We start from the raw sequence: 20721 nt of genomic DNA, 5'->3' as shown, positions 1-20721 counted from the left end.
ATTTTGTAGATTTCGTGCTCTTCTTTGCGAATTCAAGCCAGAAAACAACGAAAATCGGCGAGAAATCATCGTTTTGCATCGAAATATGCGGTTTTCTCTAAGAATTTTGATGATTTCGTGCAGAATTCTGCTGTTTTCTTTCAATTCAGCCGTTGAATCTAGGTAAAAAGTCATGATTTTGTAGATTTCGTGCTCTTCTTGGCGAATTCAAGATAGAAAACAACGAAAATCGGCGAGAAATCGTCGTTTTGCATCGAAATATGCGGTTTTCTCTAAGAATTTTGATGATTTCGTGCAGAATTCTGCTGTTTTCTTGCAATTCAGCCGTTGAATCTTGGTAAAAAGTCATGATTTTGTAGATTTCGTGCTCTTCTTTGCGAATTCAAGATAGAAAACAACAAAAATCAGCGAGAAATCGTCGTTTTGCATCGAAATATGCGGTTTTCTCTAAGAATTTTGATGATTTCGTGCAGAATTCTGCTGTTTTCTTGCAATTCAGCCGTTGAATCTTGGTAAAAAGTCATGATTTTGTAGATTTCGTGCTCTTCTTTGCGAATTCATGCCAGAAAACAACGAAAATCGGCGAGAAATCGTCGTTTTGCATCGAAATATGCGGTTTTCTGTAAGAATTTTGATGATTTCGTGCAGAATTCTGCTGTTTTCTTGCAATTCAGCTGTTGAATCTTGGTAAAAAGTCATGATTTTGTAGATTTCGTGCTCTTCTTTGCGAATTCAAGCCAGAAAACAACGAAAATCGGCGAGAAATCATCGTTTTGCATCGAAATATGCGGTTTTCTCTAAGAATTTTGATGATTTCGTGCAGAATTCTGCTGTTTTCTTTCAATTCAGCCGTTGAATCTAGGTAAAAAGTCATGATTTTGTAGATTTCGTGCTTTTCTTGGCGAATTCAAGATAGAAAACAACGAAAATCGGCGAGAAATCGTCGTTTTGCATCGAAATATGCGGTTTTCTCTAAGAATTTTGATGATTTCGTGCAGAATTCTGCTGTTTTCTTGCAATTCAGCCGTTGAATCTTGGTAAAAAGTCATGATTTTGTAGATTTCGTGCTCTTCTTTGCAAATTCATGCCAGAAAACAACGAAGATCGGCGAGAAATCGTCGTTTTGCATCGAAATATGCGGTTTTCTGTAAGAATTTTGATGATTTCGTGCAGAATTCTGCTGTTTTCTTGCAATTCAGCCATGAATCTTGGTAAAAAGTCATGATTTTGTAGATTTCGTGCTTTTCTTTGCGAATTCAAGCCAGAAAACAACGAAAATCGACGAGAAATCGTCGTTTTGCATCGAAATATCCGGTTTTCTGTAAGAATTTTGATGATTTCGTGCAGAATTCTGCTGTTTTCTTGCAATTCAGCCGTTGAATCTAGGTAAAAAGTCATGATTTTGTAGATTTCGTGCTCTTCTTGGCGAATTCAAGATAGAAAACAACGAAAATCGGCGAGAAATCGTTGTTTTGCATCGAAATATGCGGTTTTCTGTAAGAATTTTGATGATTTCGTGCAGAATTCTGGTGTTTTCTTGCAATTCAGCCGTTGAATCTTGGTAAAAAGTCATGATTTGGTAGATTTCGTGCTCTTCTTTGCGAATTCAAGCCAGAAAACAACGAAAATCGGCGAGAAATCGTCGTTTTGCATCGAAATATGCGGTTTTCTGTAAGAATTTTGATGATTTCGTGCAGAATTCTGCTGTTTTCTTGCAATTCAGCCGTTGAATCTTGGTAAAAAGTCATGATATTGTAGATTTCGTGCTCTTCTTTGCGAATTCAAGCCAGAAAACAACGAAAATCGGCGAGAAATCGTCGTTTTGCATCGAAAAATGCGGTTTTCTTTAAGAATTTTGATGATTTCGTGCAGAATTCTGCTGTTTTCTTGCAATTCAGCCGTTGAATCTTGGTAAAAGTCATGATTTTGTAGATTTCGTGCTCTTCTTTGCGAATTCAAGCCAGAAAACAACGAAAATCGGCGAGAAATCGTCGTTTGGCATCGAAATATGCGGTTTTTTGTAAGAATTTTGATGATTTCGTGCAGAATTCTGCTGTTTTCTTGCAATTCAGCCGTTGAATCTTGGTAAAAAGTCATGATTTTGTAGATTCCGTGCTCTTCTTTGCGAATTCAAAATAGAAAACAACGAAAATCAGCGAGAAATCGTCGTTTTGCATCGAAATATGCGGTTTTCTCTAAGAATTTTGATGATTTCGTGCAGAATTCTGCTGTTTTCTTGCAATTCAGCCGTTGAATCTTGGTAAAAAGTAATGATTTTGTAGATTTCGTGCTCTTCTTTGCGAATTCAAGCTAGAAAACAACGAAAATCGGCGAGAAATCGTCGTTTTGCATCGAAATATGCGGTTTTCTCTAAGAATTTTGACGATTTCGTGCAGAATTCTGCTGTTTTCTTGCAATTCAGCCGTTGAATCTTGGTAAAAGGTTATGATTTTGTAGATTTTGTGCTCTTCTTTGCGAATTCAAGATAGAAAACAACGAAAATCAGCGAGAAATCGTCGTTTTGCATCGAAATATGCGGTTTTCTCTAAGAATTTTGATGATTTCGTGCAGAATTCTGCTGTTTTCTTGCAATTCAGCCGTTGACTCTTGGTAAAAAGTCATGATTTTGTAGATTTCGTGCTCTTCTTTGCAAATTCATGCCAGAAAACAACGAAAATCGGCGAGAAATCGTCGTTTTGCATCGAAATATGCGGTTTTCTGTAAGAATTTTGATGATTTCGTGCAGAATTCTGCTGTTTTCTTGCAATTCAGCCGTTGAATCTAGGTGAAAAGTCATGATTTTGTAGATTTTGTGCTCTTCTTGGCGAATTCAAGATAGAAAACAACGAAAATCGGCGAGAAATCGTTGTTTTGCATCGAAATATGCGGTTTTCTGTAAGAATTTTGATGATTTCGTGCAGAATTCTGCTGTTTTCTTGCAATTCAGCCGTTGAATCTAGGTAAAAAGTCATGATTTTGTAGATTTCGTGCTCTTCTTGGCGAATTCAAAATAGAAAACAACGAAAATCGGCGAGAAATCGTTGTTTTGCATCGAAATATGCAGTTTTCTCTAAGAATTTTGATGATTTCGTGCAGAATTCTGCTGTTTTCTTGCAATTCAGCTGTTGAATCTTGGTAAAAAGTCATGATTTTGTAGATTTCGTGCTCTTCTTTGCGAATTCAAGCCAGAAAACAACGAAAATCGGCGAGAAATCGTCGTTTTGCATCGAAATATGTGGTATTCTCTAAGAATTTTGACGATTTCGTGCAGAATTCTGCTGTTTTCTTGCAATTCAGCAGTTGAATCTTGGTAAAAAGTCATGATTTTGTAGATTTCGTGCTCTTCTTTGCGAATTCAAGATAGAAAACAACGAAAATCAGCGAGAAATCGTCGTTTTGCATCGAAATATGCGGTTTTCTCTAAGAATTTTGATGATTTCGTGCAGAATTCTGCTGTTTTCTTGCAATTCAGCCGTTGAATCTTGGTAAAAAGTCATGATTTTGTAGATTTCGTGCTCTTCTTTGCGAATTCATGCCAGAAAACAACGAAAATCGGCGAGAAATCGTCGTTTTGCATCGAAATATGCGGTTTTCTGTAAGAATTTTGATGATTTCGTGCAGAATTCTGCTGTTTTCTTGCAATTCAGCCGTTGAATCTTGGTAAAAAGTCATGATTTTGTAGATTTCGTGCTCTTCTTTGCGAATTCAAGCCAGAAAACAACGAAAATCGGCGAGAAATCATCGTTTTGCATCGAAATATGCGGTTTTCTCTAAGAATTTTGATGATTTCGTGCAGAATTCTGCTGTTTTCTTTCAATTCAGCCGTTGAATCTAGGTAAAAAGTCTTGATTTTGTAGATTTCGTGCTCTTCTTGGCGAATTCAAGATAGAAAACAACGAAAATCGGCGAGAAATCGTTGTTTTGCATCGTAATATGCAGTTTTTTCTAAGGATTTTGATGAATTCGTGCAGAATTCTGCTGTTTTCTTGCAATTCAGCCGTAGAATCTTGGTAAAAAGTGATGATTTTGTAGATTTCGTGCTCTTCTTTGCGAATTCAAGCCAGAAAACAACGAAAATCGGCGAGAAATCGTTGTTTTGCATCGAAATATGCGGTTTTCTGTAAGAATTTTGATGATTTCGTGCAGAATTCTGCTGTTTTCTTGCAATTCAGCTGTTGAATCTTGGTAAAAAGTCATGATATTGTAGATTTCGTGCTCTTCTTTGCGAATTCAAGCCAGAAAACAACGAAAATCGGCGAGAAATCGTCGTTTTGCATCGAAAAATGCGGTTTTCTGTAAGAATTTTGATGATTTCGTGCAGAATTCTGCTGTTTTCTTGCAATTCAGCCGTTGAATCTTGGTAAAAGTCATGATTTTGTAGATTTCGTGCTCTTCTTTGCGAATTCAAGCCAGAAAACAACGAAAATCGGCGAGAAATCGTCGTTTTGCATCGAAATATGCGGTTTTCTGTAAGAATTTTGATGATTTCGTGCAGAATTCTGCTGTTTTCTTGCAATTCAGCCGTTGAATCTTGGTAAAAAGTCATGATTTTGTAGATTCCGTGCTCTTCTTTGCGAATTCAAAATAGAAAACAACGAAAATCAGCGAGAAATCGTCGTTTTGCATCGAAATATGCGGTTTTCTCTAAGAATTTTGATGATTTCGTGCAGAATTCTGCTGTTTTCTTGCAATTCAGCCGTTGAATCTTGGTAAAAAGTAATGATTTTGTAGATTTCGTGCTCTTCTTTGCGAATTCAAGCTAGAAAACAACGAAAATCGGCGAGAAATCGTCGTTTTGCATCGAAATATGCGGTTTTCTCTAAGAATTTTGACGATTTCGTGCAGAATTCTGCTGTTTTCTTGCAATTCAGCCGTTGAATCTTGGTAAAAAGTTATGATTTTGTAGATTTTGTGCTCTTCTTTGCGAATTCATGATAGAAAACAACGAAAATCAGCGAGAAATCGTCGTTTTGCATCGAAATATGCGGTTTTCTCTAAGAATTTTGATGATTTCGTGCAGAATTCTGCTGTTTTCTTGCAATTCAGCCGTTGACTCTTGGTAAAAAGTCATGATTTTGTAGATTTCGTGCTCTTCTTTGCAAATTCATGCCAGAAAACAACGAAAATCGGCGAAAAATCGTCGTTTTGCATCGAAATATGCGGTTTTCTGTAAGAATTTTGATGATTTCGTGCAGAATTCTGCTGTTTTCTTGCAATTCAGCCGTTGAATCTAGGTAAAAAGTCATGATTTTGTAGATTTCGTGCTCTTCTTGGCGAATTCAAGATAGGAAACAACGAAAATCGGCGAGAAATCGTTGTTTTGCATCGAAATATGCCGTTTTCTGTAAGAATTTTGATGATTTCGTGCAGAATTCTGCTGTTTTCTTGCAATTCAGCCGTTGAATCTAGGTAAAAAGTCATGATTTTGTAGATTTCGTGCTCCAGTTTTCTCTAAGAATTTTGATGATTTCGTGCAGAATTCTGCTGTTTTCTTGCAATTCAGCCGTTGAATCTTGGTAAAAAGTCATGATTTTGTAGATTTCGTGCTCTTCTTTGCGAATTCAAGCCAGAAAACAACGAAAATCGGCGAGAAATCGTCGTTTTGCATCGAAATATGCGGTTTTCTCTAAGAATTTTGACGATTTCGTGCAGAATTCTGCTGTTTTCTTGCAATTCAGCAGTTGAATCTTGGTAAAAAGTCATGATTTTGTAGATTTCGTGCACTTCTTTGCGAATTCAAGATAGAAAACAACGAAAATCAGCGAGAAATCGTCGTTTTGCATCGAAATATGCGGTTTTCTCTAAGAATTTTGATGATTTCGTGCAGAATTCTGCTGTTTTCTTGCAATTCAGCCGTTGAATCTTGGTAAAAAGTCATGATTTTGTAGATTTCGTGCTCTTCTTTGCGAATTCATGCCAGAAAACAACGAAAATCGGCGAGAAATCGTCGTTTTGCATCGAAATATGCGGTTTTCTGTAAGAATTTTGATGATTTCGTGCAGAATTCTGCTGTTTTCTTGCAATTCAGCCGTTGAATCTTGGCAAAAAGTCATGATTTTGTAGATTTCGTGCTCTTCTTTGCGAATTCAAGCCAGAAAACAACGAAAATCGGCGAGAAATCGTCGTTTTGCATCGAAATATGCGGTTTTCTCTAAGAATTTTGACGATTTCGTGCAGAATTCTGCTGTTTTCTTGCAATTCAGCAGTTGAATCTTGGTAAAAAGTCATGATTTTGTAGATTTCGTGCACTTCTTTGCGAATTCAAGATAGAAAACAACGAAAATCAGCGAGAAATCGTCGTTTTGCATCGAAATATGCGGTTTTCTCTAAGAATTTTGATGATTTCGTGCAGAATTCTGCTGTTTTCTTGCAATTCAGCCGTTGAATCTTGGTAAAAAGTCATGATTTTGTAGATTTCGTGCTCTTCTTTGCGAATTCATGCCAGAAAACAACGAAAATCGGCGAGAAATCGTCGTTTTGCATCGAAATATGCGGTTTTCTGTAAGAATTTTGATGATTTCGTGCAGAATTCTGCTGTTTTCTTGCAATTCAGCCGTTGAATCTTGGTAAAAAGTCATGATTTTGTAGATTTCGTGCTCTTCTTTGCGAATTCAAGCCAGAAAACAACGAAAATCGGCGAGAAATCATCGATTTGCATCGAAATATGCGGTTTTCTCTAAGAATTTTGATGATTTCGTGCAGAATTCTGCTGTTTTCTTTCAATTCAGCCGTTGAATCTAGGTAAAAAGTCATGATTTTGTAGATTTAGTGCTCTTCTTTGCGAATTCAAGCCAGAAAACAACGAAAATCGGCGAAAAATCGTCGTTTTGCATCGAAAAATGCGGTTTTCTGTAAGAATTTTGATGATTTCGTGCAGAATTCTGCTGTTTTCTTGCAATTCAGCCGTTGAATCTTGGTAAAAAGTCATGATTTTGTAGATTTCGTGCTCTTCTTTGCGAATTCAAGATAGAAAACAACGAAAATCAGCGAGAAATCGTCGTTTTGCATCGAAATATGCGGTTTTCTCTAAAAATTTTGATGATTTCGTGCAGAATTCTGCTGTTTTCTTGCAATTCAGCCGTTGAATCTTGGTAAAAAGTGATGATTTTGTAGATTTCGTGCTCTTCATTGCGAATTCAAGCCAGAAAACAACGAAAATTGGCGAGAAATCGTCGTTTTGCATCGAAATATGCGGTTTTCTCTAAGAATTTTGATGATTTCGTGCAGAATTCTGCTGTTTTCTTGCAATTCAGCCGTTGAATCTTGGTAAAAAGTGATGATTTTGTAGATTTCGTGCTCTTCATTGCGAATTCAAGCCAGAAAACAACGAAAATCGGCGAGAAATCGTCGTTTTGCATCGAAATATGCGGTTTTCTCTAAGAATTTTGATGATTTCGTACAGAATTCTGCTGTTTTCTTGCAATTCAGCCGTTGAATCTTGGTAAAAAGTCATGATTTTGTAGATTTCGTGCTCTTCTTTGCAAATTCATGCCAGAAAACAACGAAAATCGGCGAGAAATCGTCGCTTTGCATCGAAATATGCGGTTTTCTGTAAGAATTTTGATGATTTCGTGCAGAATTCTGCTGTTTTCTTGCAATTCAGCCGTTGAATCTTGGTAAAAAGTCATGATTTTGTAGATTTCGTGCTTTTCTTTGCGAATTCAAGTCAGAAAACAACGAAAATCGCCGAGAAATCGTCGTTTTGCATCGAAATATGCGGTTTTCTGTAAGAATTTTGATGATTTCGTGCAGAATTCTGCTGTTTTCTTGCAATTCAGCCGTTGAATCTAGGTAAAAAGTCATGATTTTGTAGATTTCGTACTCTTCTTGGCGAATTCAAGATAGAAAACAACGAAAATCGGCGAGAAATCGTTGTTTTGCATCGAAATATGCAGTTTTCTCTAAGAATTTTGATGATTTCGTGCAGAATTCTGCTGTTTTCTTGCAATTCAGCCGTTGAATCTTGGTAAAAAGTCATGATTTTGTAGATTTCGTGCTCTTCTTTGCAAATTCAAGCCAGAAAACAACGAAGATCGGCGAGAAATCGTTGTTTTGCATCGAAATATGCGGTTTTCTGTAAGAATTTTGATGATTTCGTGCAGAATTCTGCTGTTTTCTTGCAATTCAGCCGTTGAATCTAGGTAAAAAGTCATGATTTTGTAGATTTCGTGCTCTTTTTGGCGAATTCAAGATAGAAAACAACGAAAATCGGCGAGAAATCGTTGTTTTGCATCGAAATATGCAGTTTTCTCTAAGAATTTTGATGATTTCGTGCAGAATTCTGCTGTTTTCTTGCAATTCAGCCGTTGAATCTTGGTAAAAAGTCATGATTTCGTAGATTTCGTGCTCTTCTTTGCGAATTCAAGCCAGAAAACAACGAAAATCGGCGAGAAATCGTCGTTTTGCATCGAAATATGCGGTTTTCTGTAAGAATTTTGATGATTTCGTGCAGAATTCTGCTGTTTTCTTGCAATTCAGCCGTAGAATCTTGGTAAAAAGTGATGATTTTGTAGATTTAGTGCTCTTCTTTGCAAATTCAAGCCAGAAAACAACGAAAATCGGCGAGAAATCGTCGTTTTGCATCGAAATATGCGGTTTTCTCTAAGAATTTTGATGATTTCGTGCAGAATTCTGCTGTTTTCTTGCAATTCAGCCGTTGAATCTTGGTAAAAAGTCATGATTTTGTAGATTCCGTGCTCTTCTTTGCGAATTCAAGATAGAAAACAACGAAAATCAGCGAGAGATCGTCGTTTTGCATCGAAATATGCGGTTTTCTGTAAGAATTTTGATGATTTCGTGCAGAATTCTGCTGTTTTCTTGCAATTCAGCCGTTGAATCTTGGTAAAAAGTCATGATTTTGTAGATTTCGTGCTCTTCTTTACGAATTCAAGCCAGAAAACAACGAAAATCGGCGAGAAAACGTCGTTTTGCATCGAAATATGCGGTTTTCTGTAAGAATTTTGATGATTTCGTGCAGAATTCTGCTGTTTTCTTGCAACTCAGCCGTTGAATCTAGGTAAAAAGTCATGATTTTATAGATTTCGTGCTCTTCTTGGCGAATTCAAGCCAGAAAACAACGAAAATCGGCGAGAAATCGTTGTTTTGCATCGAAATATGCGGTTTTCTGTAAGAATTTTGATGATTTCGTGCAGAATTCTGCTGTTTTCTTGCAATTCAGCCGTTGAATCTAGGTAAAAAGTCACGATTTTGTAGATTTCGTGCTCTTCTTTGCGAATTCAAGCCAGAAAACAACGAAAATCGGCGAGAAATCGTCGTTTTGCATCGAAAAATGCGGTTTTCTGTAAGAATTTTGATGATTTCGTGCAGAATTCTGCTGTTTTCTTGCAATTCAGCCGTTGAATCTTGGTAAAAGTCATGATTTTGTAGATTTCGTGCTCTTCTTTGCGAATTCAAGCCAGAAAACAACGAAAATCGGCGAGAAATCGTCGTTTTGCATCGAAATATGCGGTTTTCTGTAAGAATTTTGATGATTTCGTGCAGAATTCTGCTGTTTTCTTGCAATTCAGCCGTTGAATCTTGGTAAAAAGTCATGATTTTGTAGATTCCGTGCTCTTCTTTGCGAATTCAAAATAGAAAACAACGAAAATCAGCGAGAAATCGTCGTTTTGCATCGAAATATGCGGTTTTCTCTAAGAATTTTGATGATTTCGCGCAGAATTCTGCTGTTTTCTTGCAATTCAGCCGTTGAATCTTGGTAAAAAGTAATGATTTTGTAGATTTCGTGCTCTTCTTTGCGAATTCAAGCTAGAAAACAACGAAAATCGGCGAGAAATCGTCGTTTTGCATCGAAATATGCGGTTTTCTCTAAGAATTTTGACGATTTCGTGCAGAATTCTGCTGTTTTCTTGCAATTCAGCCGTTGAAATCTTGGTAAAAAGTTATGATTTTGTAGATTTTGTGCTCTTCTTTGCGAATTCATGATAGAAAACAACGAAAATCAGCGAGAAATCGTCGTTTTGCATCGAAATATGCGGTTTTCTCTAAGAATTTTGATGATTTCGTGCAGAATTCTGCTGTTTTCTTGCAATTCAGCCGTTGACTCTTGGTAAAAAGTCATGATTTTGTAGATTTCGTGCTCTTCTTTGCAAATTCATGCCAGAAAACAACGAAAATCGGCGAAAAATCGTCGTTTTGCATCGAAATATGCGGTTTTCTGTAAGAATTTTGATGATTTCGTGCAGAATTCTGCTGTTTTCTTGCAATTCAGCCGTTGAATCTAGGTAAAAAGTCATGATTTTGTAGATTTCGTGCTCTTCTTGGCGAATTCAAGATAGGAAACAACGAAAATCGGCGAGAAATCGTTGTTTTGCATCGAAATATGCCGTTTTCTGTAAGAATTTTGATGATTTCGTGCAGAATTCTGCTGTTTTCTTGCAATTCAGCCGTTGAATCTAGGTAAAAAGTCATGATTTTGTAGATTTCGTGCTCCAGTTTTCTCTAAGAATTTTGATGATTTCGTGCAGAATTCTGCTGTTTTCTTGCAATTCAGCCGTTGAATCTTGGTAAAAAGTCATGATTTTGTAGATTTCGTGCTCTTCTTTGCGAATTCAAGCCAGAAAACAACGAAAATCGGCGAGAAATCATCGTTTTGCATCGAAATATGCGGTTTTCTCTAAGAATTTTGATGATTTCGTGCAGAATTCTGCTGTTTTCTTTCAATTCAGCCGTTGAATTTAGGTAAAAAGTCATGATTTTGTAGATTTAGTGCTCTTCTTTGCGAATTCAAGCCAGAAAACAACGAAAATCGGCGAAAAATCGTCGTTTTGCATCGAAAAATGCGGTTTTCTGTAAGAATTTTGATGATTTCGTGCAGAATTCTGCTGTTTTCTTGCAATTCAGCCGTTGAATCTTGGTAAAAAGTCATGATTTTGTAGATTTCGTGCTCTTCTTTGCGAATTCAAGCCAGAAAACAACGAAAATCGGCGAGAAATCGTCGTTTTGCATCGAAATATGCGGTTTTCTGTAAGAATTTTGATGATTTCGTGCAGAATTCTGCTGTTTTCTTGCAATTCAGCCGTTGAATCTTGGTAAAAAGTCATGATTTTGTAGATTCCGTGCTCTTCTTTGCGAATTCAAGATAGAAAACAACGAAAATCAGCGAGAAATCGTCGTTTTGCATCGAAATATGCGGTTTTCTCTAAAAATTTTGATGATTTCGTGCAGAATTCTGCTGTTTTCTTGCAATTCAGCCGTTGAATCTTGGTAAAAAGTGATGATTTTGTAGATTTCGTGCTCTTCATTGCGAATTCAAGCCAGAAAACAACGAAAATTGGCGAGAAATCGTCGTTTTGCATCGAAATATGCGGTTTTCTCTAAGAATTTTGATGATTTCGTGCAGAATTCTGCTGTTTTCTTGCAATTCAGCCGTTGAATCTTGGTAAAAAGTGATGATTTTGTAGATTTCGTGCTCTTCATTGCGAATTCAAGCCAGAAAACAACGAAAATCGGCGAGAAATCGTCGTTTTGCATCGAAATATGCGGTTTTCTCTAAGAATTTTGATGATTTCGTACAGAATTCTGCTGTTTTCTTGCAATTCAGCCGTTGAATCTTGGTAAAAAGTCATAATTTTGTAGATTTCGTGCTCTTCTTTACGAATTCAAGCCAGAAAACAACGAAAATCGGCGAGAAATCGTCGTTTTGCATCGAAATATGCGGTTTTCTGTAAGAATTTTGATGATTTCGTGCAGAATTCTGCTGTTTTCTTGCAACTCAGCCGTTGAATCTAGGTAAAAAGTCATGATTTTATAGATTTCGTGCTCTTCTTGGCGAATTCAAGCCAGAAAACAACGAAAATCGGCGAGAAATCGTTGTTTTGCATCGAAATATGCGGTTTTCTGTAAGAATTTTGATAATTTCGTGCAGAATTCTGCTGTTTTCTTGCAATTCAGCCGTTGAATCTAGGTAAAAAGTCACGATTTTGTAGACTTCGTGCTCTTCTTTGCGAATTCAAGCCAGAAAACAACGAAAATCGGCGAGAAATCGTCGTTTTGCATCGAAAAATGCGGTTTTCTGTAAGAATTTTGATGATTTCGTGCAGAATTCTGCTGTTTTCTTGCAATTCAGCCGTTGAATCTTGGTAAAAGTCATGATTTTGTAGATTTCGTGCTCTTCTTTGCGAATTCAAGCCAGAAAACAACGAAAATCGGCGAGAAATCGTCGTTTTGCATCGAAATATGCGGTTTTCTGTAAGAATTTTGATGATTTCGTGCAGAATTCTGCTGTTTTCTTGCAATTCAGCCGTTGAATCTTGGTAAAAAGTCATGATTTTGTAGATTCCGTGCTCTTCTTTGCGAATTCAAAATAGAAAACAACGAAAATCAGCGAGAAATCGTCGTTTTGCATCGAAATATGCGGTTTTCTCTAAGAATTTTGATGATTTCGTGCAGAATTCTGCTGTTTTCTTGCAATTCAGCCGTTGAATCTTGGTAAAAAGTAATGATTTTGTAGATTTCGTGCTCTTCTTTGCGAATTCAAGCTAGAAAACAACGAAAATCGGCGAGAAATCGTCGTTTTGCATCGAAATATGCGGTTTTCTCTAAGAATTTTGACGATTTCGTGCAGAATTCTGCTGTTTTCTTGCAATTCAGCCGTTGAATCTTGGTAAAAAGTTATGATTTTGTAGATTTTGTGCTCTTCTTTGCGAATTCATGATAGAAAACAACGAAAATCAGCGAGAAATCGTCGTTTTGCATCGAAATATGCGGTTTTCTCTAAGAATTTTGATGATTTCGTGCAGAATTCTGCTGTTTTCTTGCAATTCAGCCGTTGACTCTTGGTAAAAAGTCATGATTTTGTAGATTTCGTGCTCTTCTTTGCAAATTCATGCCAGAAAACAACGAAAATCGGCGAAAAATCGTCGTTTTGCATCGAAATATGCGGTTTTCTGTAAGAATTTTGATGATTTCGTGCAGAATTCTGCTGTTTTCTTGCAATTCAGCCGTTGAATCTAGGTAAAAAGTCATGATTTTGTAGATTTCGTGCTCTTCTTGGCGAATTCAAGATAGGAAACAACGAAAATCGGCGAGAAATCGTTGTTTTGCATCGAAATATGCCGTTTTCTGTAAGAATTTTGATGATTTCGTGCAGAATTCTGCTGTTTTCTTGCAACTCAGCCGTTGAATCTAGGTAAAAAGTCATGATTTTATAGATTTCGTGCTCTTCTTGGCGAATTCAAGCCAGAAAACAACGAAAATCGGCGAGAAATCGTTGTTTTGCATCGAAATATGCGGTTTTCTGTAAGAATTTTGATGATTTCGTGCAGAATTCTGCTGTTTTCTTGCAATTCAGCCGTTGAATCTAGGTAAAAAGTCACGATTTTGTAGATTTCGTGCTCTTCTTTGCGAATTCAAGCCAGAAAACAACGAAAATCGGCGAGAAATCGTCGTTTTGCATCGAAAAATGCGGTTTTCTGTAAGAATTTTGATGATTTCGTGCAGAATTCTGCTGTTTTCTTGCAATTCAGCCGTTGAATCTTGGTAAAAGTCATGATTTTGTAGATTTCGTGCTCTTCTTTGCGAATTCAAGCCAGAAAACAACGAAAATCGGCGAGAAATCGTCGTTTTGCATCGAAATATGCGGTTTTCTGTAAGAATTTTGATGATTTCGTGCAGAATTCTGCTGTTTTCTTGCAATTCAGCCGTTGAATCTTGGTAAAAAGTCATGATTTTGTAGATTCCGTGCTCTTCTTTGCGAATTCAAAATAGAAAACAACGAAAATCAGCGAGAAATCGTCGTTTTGCATCGAAATATGCGGTTTTCTCTAAGAATTTTGATGATTTCGTGCAGAATTCTGCTGTTTTCTTGCAATTCAGCCGTTGAATCTTGGTAAAAAGTAATGATTTTGTAGATTTCGTGCTCTTCTTTGCGAATTCAAGCTAGAAAACAACGAAAATCGGCGAGAAATCGTCGTTTTGCATCGAAATATGCGGTTTTCTCTAAGAATTTTGACGATTTCGTGCAGAATTCTGCTGTTTTCTTGCAATTCAGCCGTTGAATCTTGGTAAAAAGTTATGATTTTGTAGATTTTGTGCTCTTCTTTGCGAATTCATGACAGAAAACAACGAAAATCAGCGAGAAATCGTCGTTTTGCATCGAAATATGCGGTTTTCTCTAAGAATTTTGATGATTTCGTGCAGAATTCTGCTGTTTTCTTGCAATTCAGCCGTTGACTCTTGGTAAAAAGTCATGATTTTGTAGATTTCGTGCTCTTCTTTGCAAATTCATGCCAGAAAACAACGAAAATCGGCGAAAAATCGTCGTTTTGCATTGAAATATGCGGTTTTCTGTAAGAATTTTGATGATTTCGTGCAGAATTCTGCTGTTTTCTTGCAATTCAGCCGTTGAATCTAGGTAAAAAGTCATGATTTTGTAGATTTCGTGCTCTTCTTGGCGAATTCAAGATAGGAAACAACGAAAATCGGCGAGAAATCGTTGTTTTGCATCGAAATATGCCGTTTTCTGTAAGAATTTTGATGATTTCGTGCAGAATTCTGCTGTTTTCTTGCAATTCAGCCGTTGAATCTAGGTAAAAAGTCATGATTTTGTAGATTTCGTGCTCCAGTTTTCTCTAAGAATTTTGATGATTTCGTGCAGAATTCTGCTGTTTTCTTGCAATTCAGCCGTTGAATCTTGGTAAAAAGTCATGATTTTGTAGATTTCGTGCTCTTCTTTGCCAATTCAAGCCAGAAAACAACGAAAATCGGCGAGAAATCGTCGTTTTGCATCGAAATATGCGGTTTTCTCTAAGAATTTTGACGATTTCGTGCAGAATTCTGCTGTTTTCTTGCAATTCAGCAGTTGAATCTTGGTAAAAAGTCATGATTTTGTAGATTTCGTGCACTTCTTTGCGAATTCAAGAAAGAAAACAACGAAAATCAGCGAGAAATCGTCGTTTTGCATCGAAATATGCGGTTTTCTCTAAGAATTTTGATGATTTCGTGCAGAATTCTGCTGTTTTCTTGCAATTCAGCCGTTGAATCTTGGTAAAAAGTCATGATTTTGTAGATTTCGTGCTCTTCTTTGCGAATTCATGCCAGAAAACAACGAAAATCGGCGAGAAATCGTCGTTTTGCATCGAAATATGCGGTTTTCTGTAAGAATTTTGATGATTTCGTGCAGAATTCTGCTGTTTTCTTGCAATTCAGCCGTTGAATCTTGGCAAAAAGTCATGATTTTGTAGATTTCGTGCTCTTCTTTGCAAATTCAAGCCAGAAAACAACGAAAATCGGCGAGAAATCGTCGTTTTGCATCGAAATATGCGGTTTTCTCTAAGAATTTTGACGATTTCGTGCAGAATTCTGCTGTTTTCTTGCAATTCAGCAGTTGAATCTTGGTAAAAAGTCATGATTTTGTAGATTTCGTGCACTTCTTTGCGAATTCAAGATAGAAAACAACGAAAATCAGCGAGAAATCGTCGTTTTGCATCGAAATATGCGGTTTTCTCTAAGAATTTTGATGATTTCGTGCAGAATTCTGCTGTTTTCTTGCAACTCAGCCGTTGAATCTAGGTAAAAAGTCATGATTTTATAGATTTCGTGCTCTTCTTGGCGAATTCAAGCCAGAAAACAACGAAAATCGGCGAGAAATCGTTGTTTTGCATCGAAATATGCGGTTTTCTGTAAGAATTTTGATGATTTCGTGCAGAATTCTGCTGTTTTCTTGCAATTCAGCCGTTGAATCTTGGTAAAAAGTCATGATTTTGTAGATTTCGTGCTCTTCTTTACGAATTCAAGCCAGAAAACAACGAAAATCGGCGAGAAATCGTCGTTTTGCATCGAAATATGCGGTTTTCTGTAAGAATTTTGATGATTTCGTGCAGAATTCTGCTGTTTTCTTGCAACTCAGCCGTTGAATCTAGGTAAAAAGTCATGATTTTATAGATTTCGTGCTCTTCTTGGCGAATTCAAGCCAGAAAACAACGAAAATCGGCGAGAAATCGTTGTTTTGCATCGAAATATGCGGTTTTCTGTAAGAATTTTGATGATTTCGTGCAGAATTCTGCTGTTTTCTTGCAATTCAGCCGTTGAATCTAGGTAAAAAGTCACGATTTTGTAGATTTCGTGCTCCTCTTGGCGAATTCAAGATAGAAAACAACGAAAATCGGCGAGAAATCGTTGTTTTGCATCGAAATATGCAGTTTTCTCTAAGAATTTTGATGATTTCGTGCAGAATTCTGCTGTTTTCTTGCAATTCAGCCGTTGAATCTTGGTAAAAAGTCATGATTTTGTAGATTTCGTGCTCTTCTTTGCGAATTCAAGCCAGAAAACAACGAAAATCGGCGAGAAATCGTCGTTTTGCATCGAAATATGCGGTTTTCTGTAAGAATTTTGATGATTTCGTGCAGAATTCTGCTGTTTTCTTGCAATTCAGCCGTAGAATCTTGGTAAAAAGTGATGATTTTGTAGATTTCGTGCTCTTCTTTGCGAATTCAAGCCAGAAAACAACGAAAATCGGCGAGAAATCATCGTTTTGCATCCAAATATGCGGTTTTCTCTAAGAATTTTGATGATTTCGTGCAGAATTCTGCTGTTTTCTTTCAATTCAGCCGTTGAATCTAGGTAAAAAGTCATGATTTTGTAGATTTCGTGCTCTTCTTGGCGAATTCAAGATAGAAAACAACGAAAATCGGCGAGATATCGTTGTTTTGCATCGTAATATGCAGTTTTCTCTAAGAATTTTGATGAATTCGTGCAGAATTCTGCTGTTTTCTTGCAATTCAGCCGTAGAATCTTGGTAAAAAGTGATGATTTTGTAGATTTCGTGCTCTTCTTTGCGAATTCAAGCCAGAAAACAACGAAAATCGGCGAGAAATCGTTGTTTTGCATCGAAATATGCGGTTTTCTGTAAGAATTTTGATGATTTCGTGCAGAATTCTGCTGTTTTCTTGCAATTCAGCCGTTGAATCTTGGTAAAAAGTCATGATTTTGTAGATTTAGTGCTCTTCTTTGCGAATTCAAGCCAGAAAACAACGAAAATCGGCGAAAAATCGTCGTTTTGCATCGAAAAATGCGGTTTTCTGTAAGAATTTTGATGATTTCGTGCAGAATTCTGCTGTTTTCTTGCAATTCAGCCGTTGAATCTTGGTAAAAAGTCATGATTTTGTAGATTTCGTGCTCTTCTTGGCGAATTCAAGATAGAAAACAACGAAAATCGGCGAGAAATCGTTGTTTTGCATCGTAATATGCAGTTTTCTCTAAGAATTTTGATGATTTCGTGCAGAATTCTGCTGTTTTCTTGCAATTCAGCCGTAGGATCTTGGTAAAAAGTGATGATTTTGTAGATTTCGTGCTCTTCTTTGCGAATTCAAGCCAGAAAACAACGAAAATCGGCGAGAAATCGTATTTTTGCATCGAAATATGCGGTTTTCTGTAAGAATTTTGATGATTTCGTGCAGAATTCTGCTGTTTTCTTGCAATTCAGCCGTTGAATCTTGGTAAAAAGTCATGATTTTGTAGATTTAGTGCTCTTCTTTGCGAATTCAAGCCAGAAAACAACGAAAATCGGCGAAAAATCGTCGTTTTGCATCGAAAAATGCGGTTTTATGTAAGAATTTTGATGATTTCGTGCAGAATTCTGCTGTTTTCTTGCAATTCAGCCGTTGAATCTTGGTAAAAAGTCATGATTTTGTAGATTTCGTGCTCTTCTTGGCGAATTCAAGATAGAAAACAACGAAAATCGGCGAGAAATCGTTGTTTTGCATCGTAATATGCAGTTTTCTCTAAGAATTTTGATGATTTCGTGCAGAATTCTGCTGTTTTCTTGCAATTCAGCCGTTGAATCTTGGTAAAAAGTCATGATTTTGTAGATTCCGTGCTCTTCTTTGCGAATTCAAGATAGAAAACAACGAAAATCAGCGAGAAGTCGTCGTTTTGCATCGAAATATGCGGTTTTCTCTAAGAATTTTGATGATTTCGTGCAGAATTCTGCTGTCTTCTTGCAATTCAGCCGTTGAATCTTGGTAAAAAGTCATGATTTTGTAGATTTCGTGCTCTTCTTTGCAAATTCATGCCAGAAAACAACGAAAATCGGCGAGAAATCGTCGCTTTGCATCGAAATATGCGGTTTTCTGTAAGAATTTTGATGATTTCGTGCAGAATTCTGCTGTTTTCTTGCAATTCAGCCTTTGAATCTTGGTAAAAAGTCATGATTTTGTAGATTTCGTGCTCTTCTTTGCGAATTCAAGCCAGAAAACAACGAAAATCGCCGAGAAATCGTCGTTTTGCATCGAAATATGCGGTTTTCTGTAAGAATTTTGATGATTTCGTGCAGAATTCTGCTGTTTTCTTGCAATTCAGCCGTTGAATCTAGGTAAAAAGTCATGATTTTGTAGATTTCGTGCTCTTCTTGGCGAATTCAAGATAGAAAACAACGAAAATCGGCGAGAAATCGTTGTTTTGCATCGAAATATGCAGTTTTCTCTAAGAATTTTGATGATTTCGTGCAGAATTCTGCTGTTTTCTTGCAATTCAGCCGTTGAATCTTGGTAAAAAGTCATGATTTCGTAGATTTCGTGCTTTTCTTTGCGAATTCAAGCCAGAAAACAACGAAAATCGGCGAGAAATCGTCGTTTTGCATCGAAATATGCGGTTTTCTGTAAGAATTTTGATGATTTCGTGCAGAATTCTGCTGTTTTCTTGCAATTCAGCCGTAGAATTTTGGTAAAAAGTGATGATTTTGTAGATTTCGTGCTCTTCTTTGCGAATTCAAGCCAGAAAACAACGAAAATCGGCGAGAAATCGTCGTTTTGCATCGAAATATGCGGTTTTCTCTAGGAATTTTGATGATTTCGTGCAGAATTCTGCTGTTTTCTTGCAATTCAGCCGTTGAATCTTGGTAAAAAGTCATGATTTTGTAGATTCCGTGCTCTTCTTTGCGAATTCAAGATAGAAAACAACGAAAATCAGCGAGAAATCGCCGTTTGGCATCGAAATATGCGGTTTTCTGTAAGAATTTTGATGATTTCGTGGAGAATTCTGCTGTTTTCTTGCAATTTAGCCGTTGAATCTTGGTAAAAAGTCATGATTTTGTAGATTTCGTGCTCTTCTTTGCGAATTCAAGCCAGAAAACAACGAAAATCGGCGAGAAATCGTCGTTTTGCATCGAAATATGCGGTTTTCTGTAAGAATTTTGATGATTTCGTGCAGAATTCTGCTGTTTTCTTGCAATTCAGCCGTTGAATCTAGGTAAAAAGTCATGATTTTATAGATTTCGTGCTCTTCTTGGCGAATTCAAGCCAGAAAACAACGAAAATCGGCGAGAAATCGTTGTTTTGCATCGAAATATGCGGTTTTCTGTAAGAATTTTGATGATTTCGTGCAGAATTCTGCTGTTTTCTTGCAATTCAGCCGTTGAATCTGGGTAAAAAGTCATTATTTTGTAGATTTCGTGCTCCTCTTGGCGAATTCAAGATAGAAAACAACGAAAATCGGCGAGAAATCGTTGTTTTGCATCGAAATATGCAGTTTTCTCTAAGAATTTTGATGATTTCGTGCAAAATTCTGCTGTTTTCTTGCAATTCAGCCGTTGAATCTTGGTAAAAAGTCATGATTTTGTAGATTTCGTGCTCTTCTTTGCGAATTCAAGCCAGAAAACAACGAAAATCGGCGAGAAATCGTCGTTTTGCATCGAAATATGCGGTTTGCTGTAAGAATTTTGATGATTTCGTGCAGAATTCTGGTGTTTTCTTGCAATTCAGCCGTAGAATCTTGGTAAAAAGTGATGATTTTGTAGATTTCGTGCTCTTCTTTGCGAATTCAAGCCAGAAAACAACGAAAATCGGCGAGAAATCGTTGTTTTGCATCCAAATATGCGGTTTTCTGTAAGAATTTTGATGATTTCGTGCAGAATTCTGCTGTTTTCTTGCAATTCAGCCGTTGAATCTTGGTAAAAAGTCATGATTTTGTAGATTTCGTGCTCTTCTTTGCGAATTCAAGCCAGAAAACAACGAAAATCGGCGAGAAATTGTCGATTTGCATCGAAAAATGCGGTTTTCTGTAAGAATTTTGATGATTTCGTGCAGAATTCTGCGGTTTTCTTGCAATTCAGCTGTTGAATCTTGGTAAAAAGTCATGATTTTGTAGATTTCGTGCTCTTCTTTGCAAATTCATGCCAGAAAACAACGAAAATCGGCGAGAAATCGTCGCTTTGCATCGAAATATGCGGTTTTCTGTAAGAATTTTGATGATTTCGTGCAGAATTCTGCTGTTTTCTTGCAATTCAGCCGTTGAATCTTGGTAAAAAGTCATGATTTTGTAGATTTCGTGCTCTTCTTTGCGAGTAGTGAGAGAATGGGGAGGCAAACGAGGTCATCCCAAGGCCATTCTAAGGCCACCTCCCACCCTAGTTTTTTTCCAAGGTCAATTGCGGCAGTGTCCACCCGACCACCGACCAGGGACAGTCTCCCTTAACTCTCCATCTAGTCATGCGCTATTTCCGTTTTACGTGTACTGGTGGTAGTTTGTTTAGTGAAACTTGTTATTTCAATCAATTGGGCCATTTGGACTTGGATGGTAGTTCCCTGCAAAGATTTTTTACTTTGTCAGATTATTGCAAGTGTTGCAAGAAAAGAAGAAGCAAGTCGTGTGACGCCCCCATGTGAAACGTTTGATAGTACCGAATTTACCATCGACGTCATTTGTGATGAGAAGAAATTGAGGGAATGCATTCAAGAATATGGAAAACCGTGTAAGGATTGTAAGGAG

This window comes from Gnatocerus cornutus, chromosome 3, assembly GCF_029298725.1.
Source record: "Gnatocerus cornutus isolate USDA-ARS CGAHR chromosome 3, icGnaCorn1.1, whole genome shotgun sequence".
Classification (NCBI taxonomy): domain Eukaryota; kingdom Metazoa; phylum Arthropoda; class Insecta; order Coleoptera; family Tenebrionidae; genus Gnatocerus; species Gnatocerus cornutus.
The sequence above is the reverse complement of the archived record's forward strand: the minus strand, read 5'-3'. Positions refer to the sequence as shown.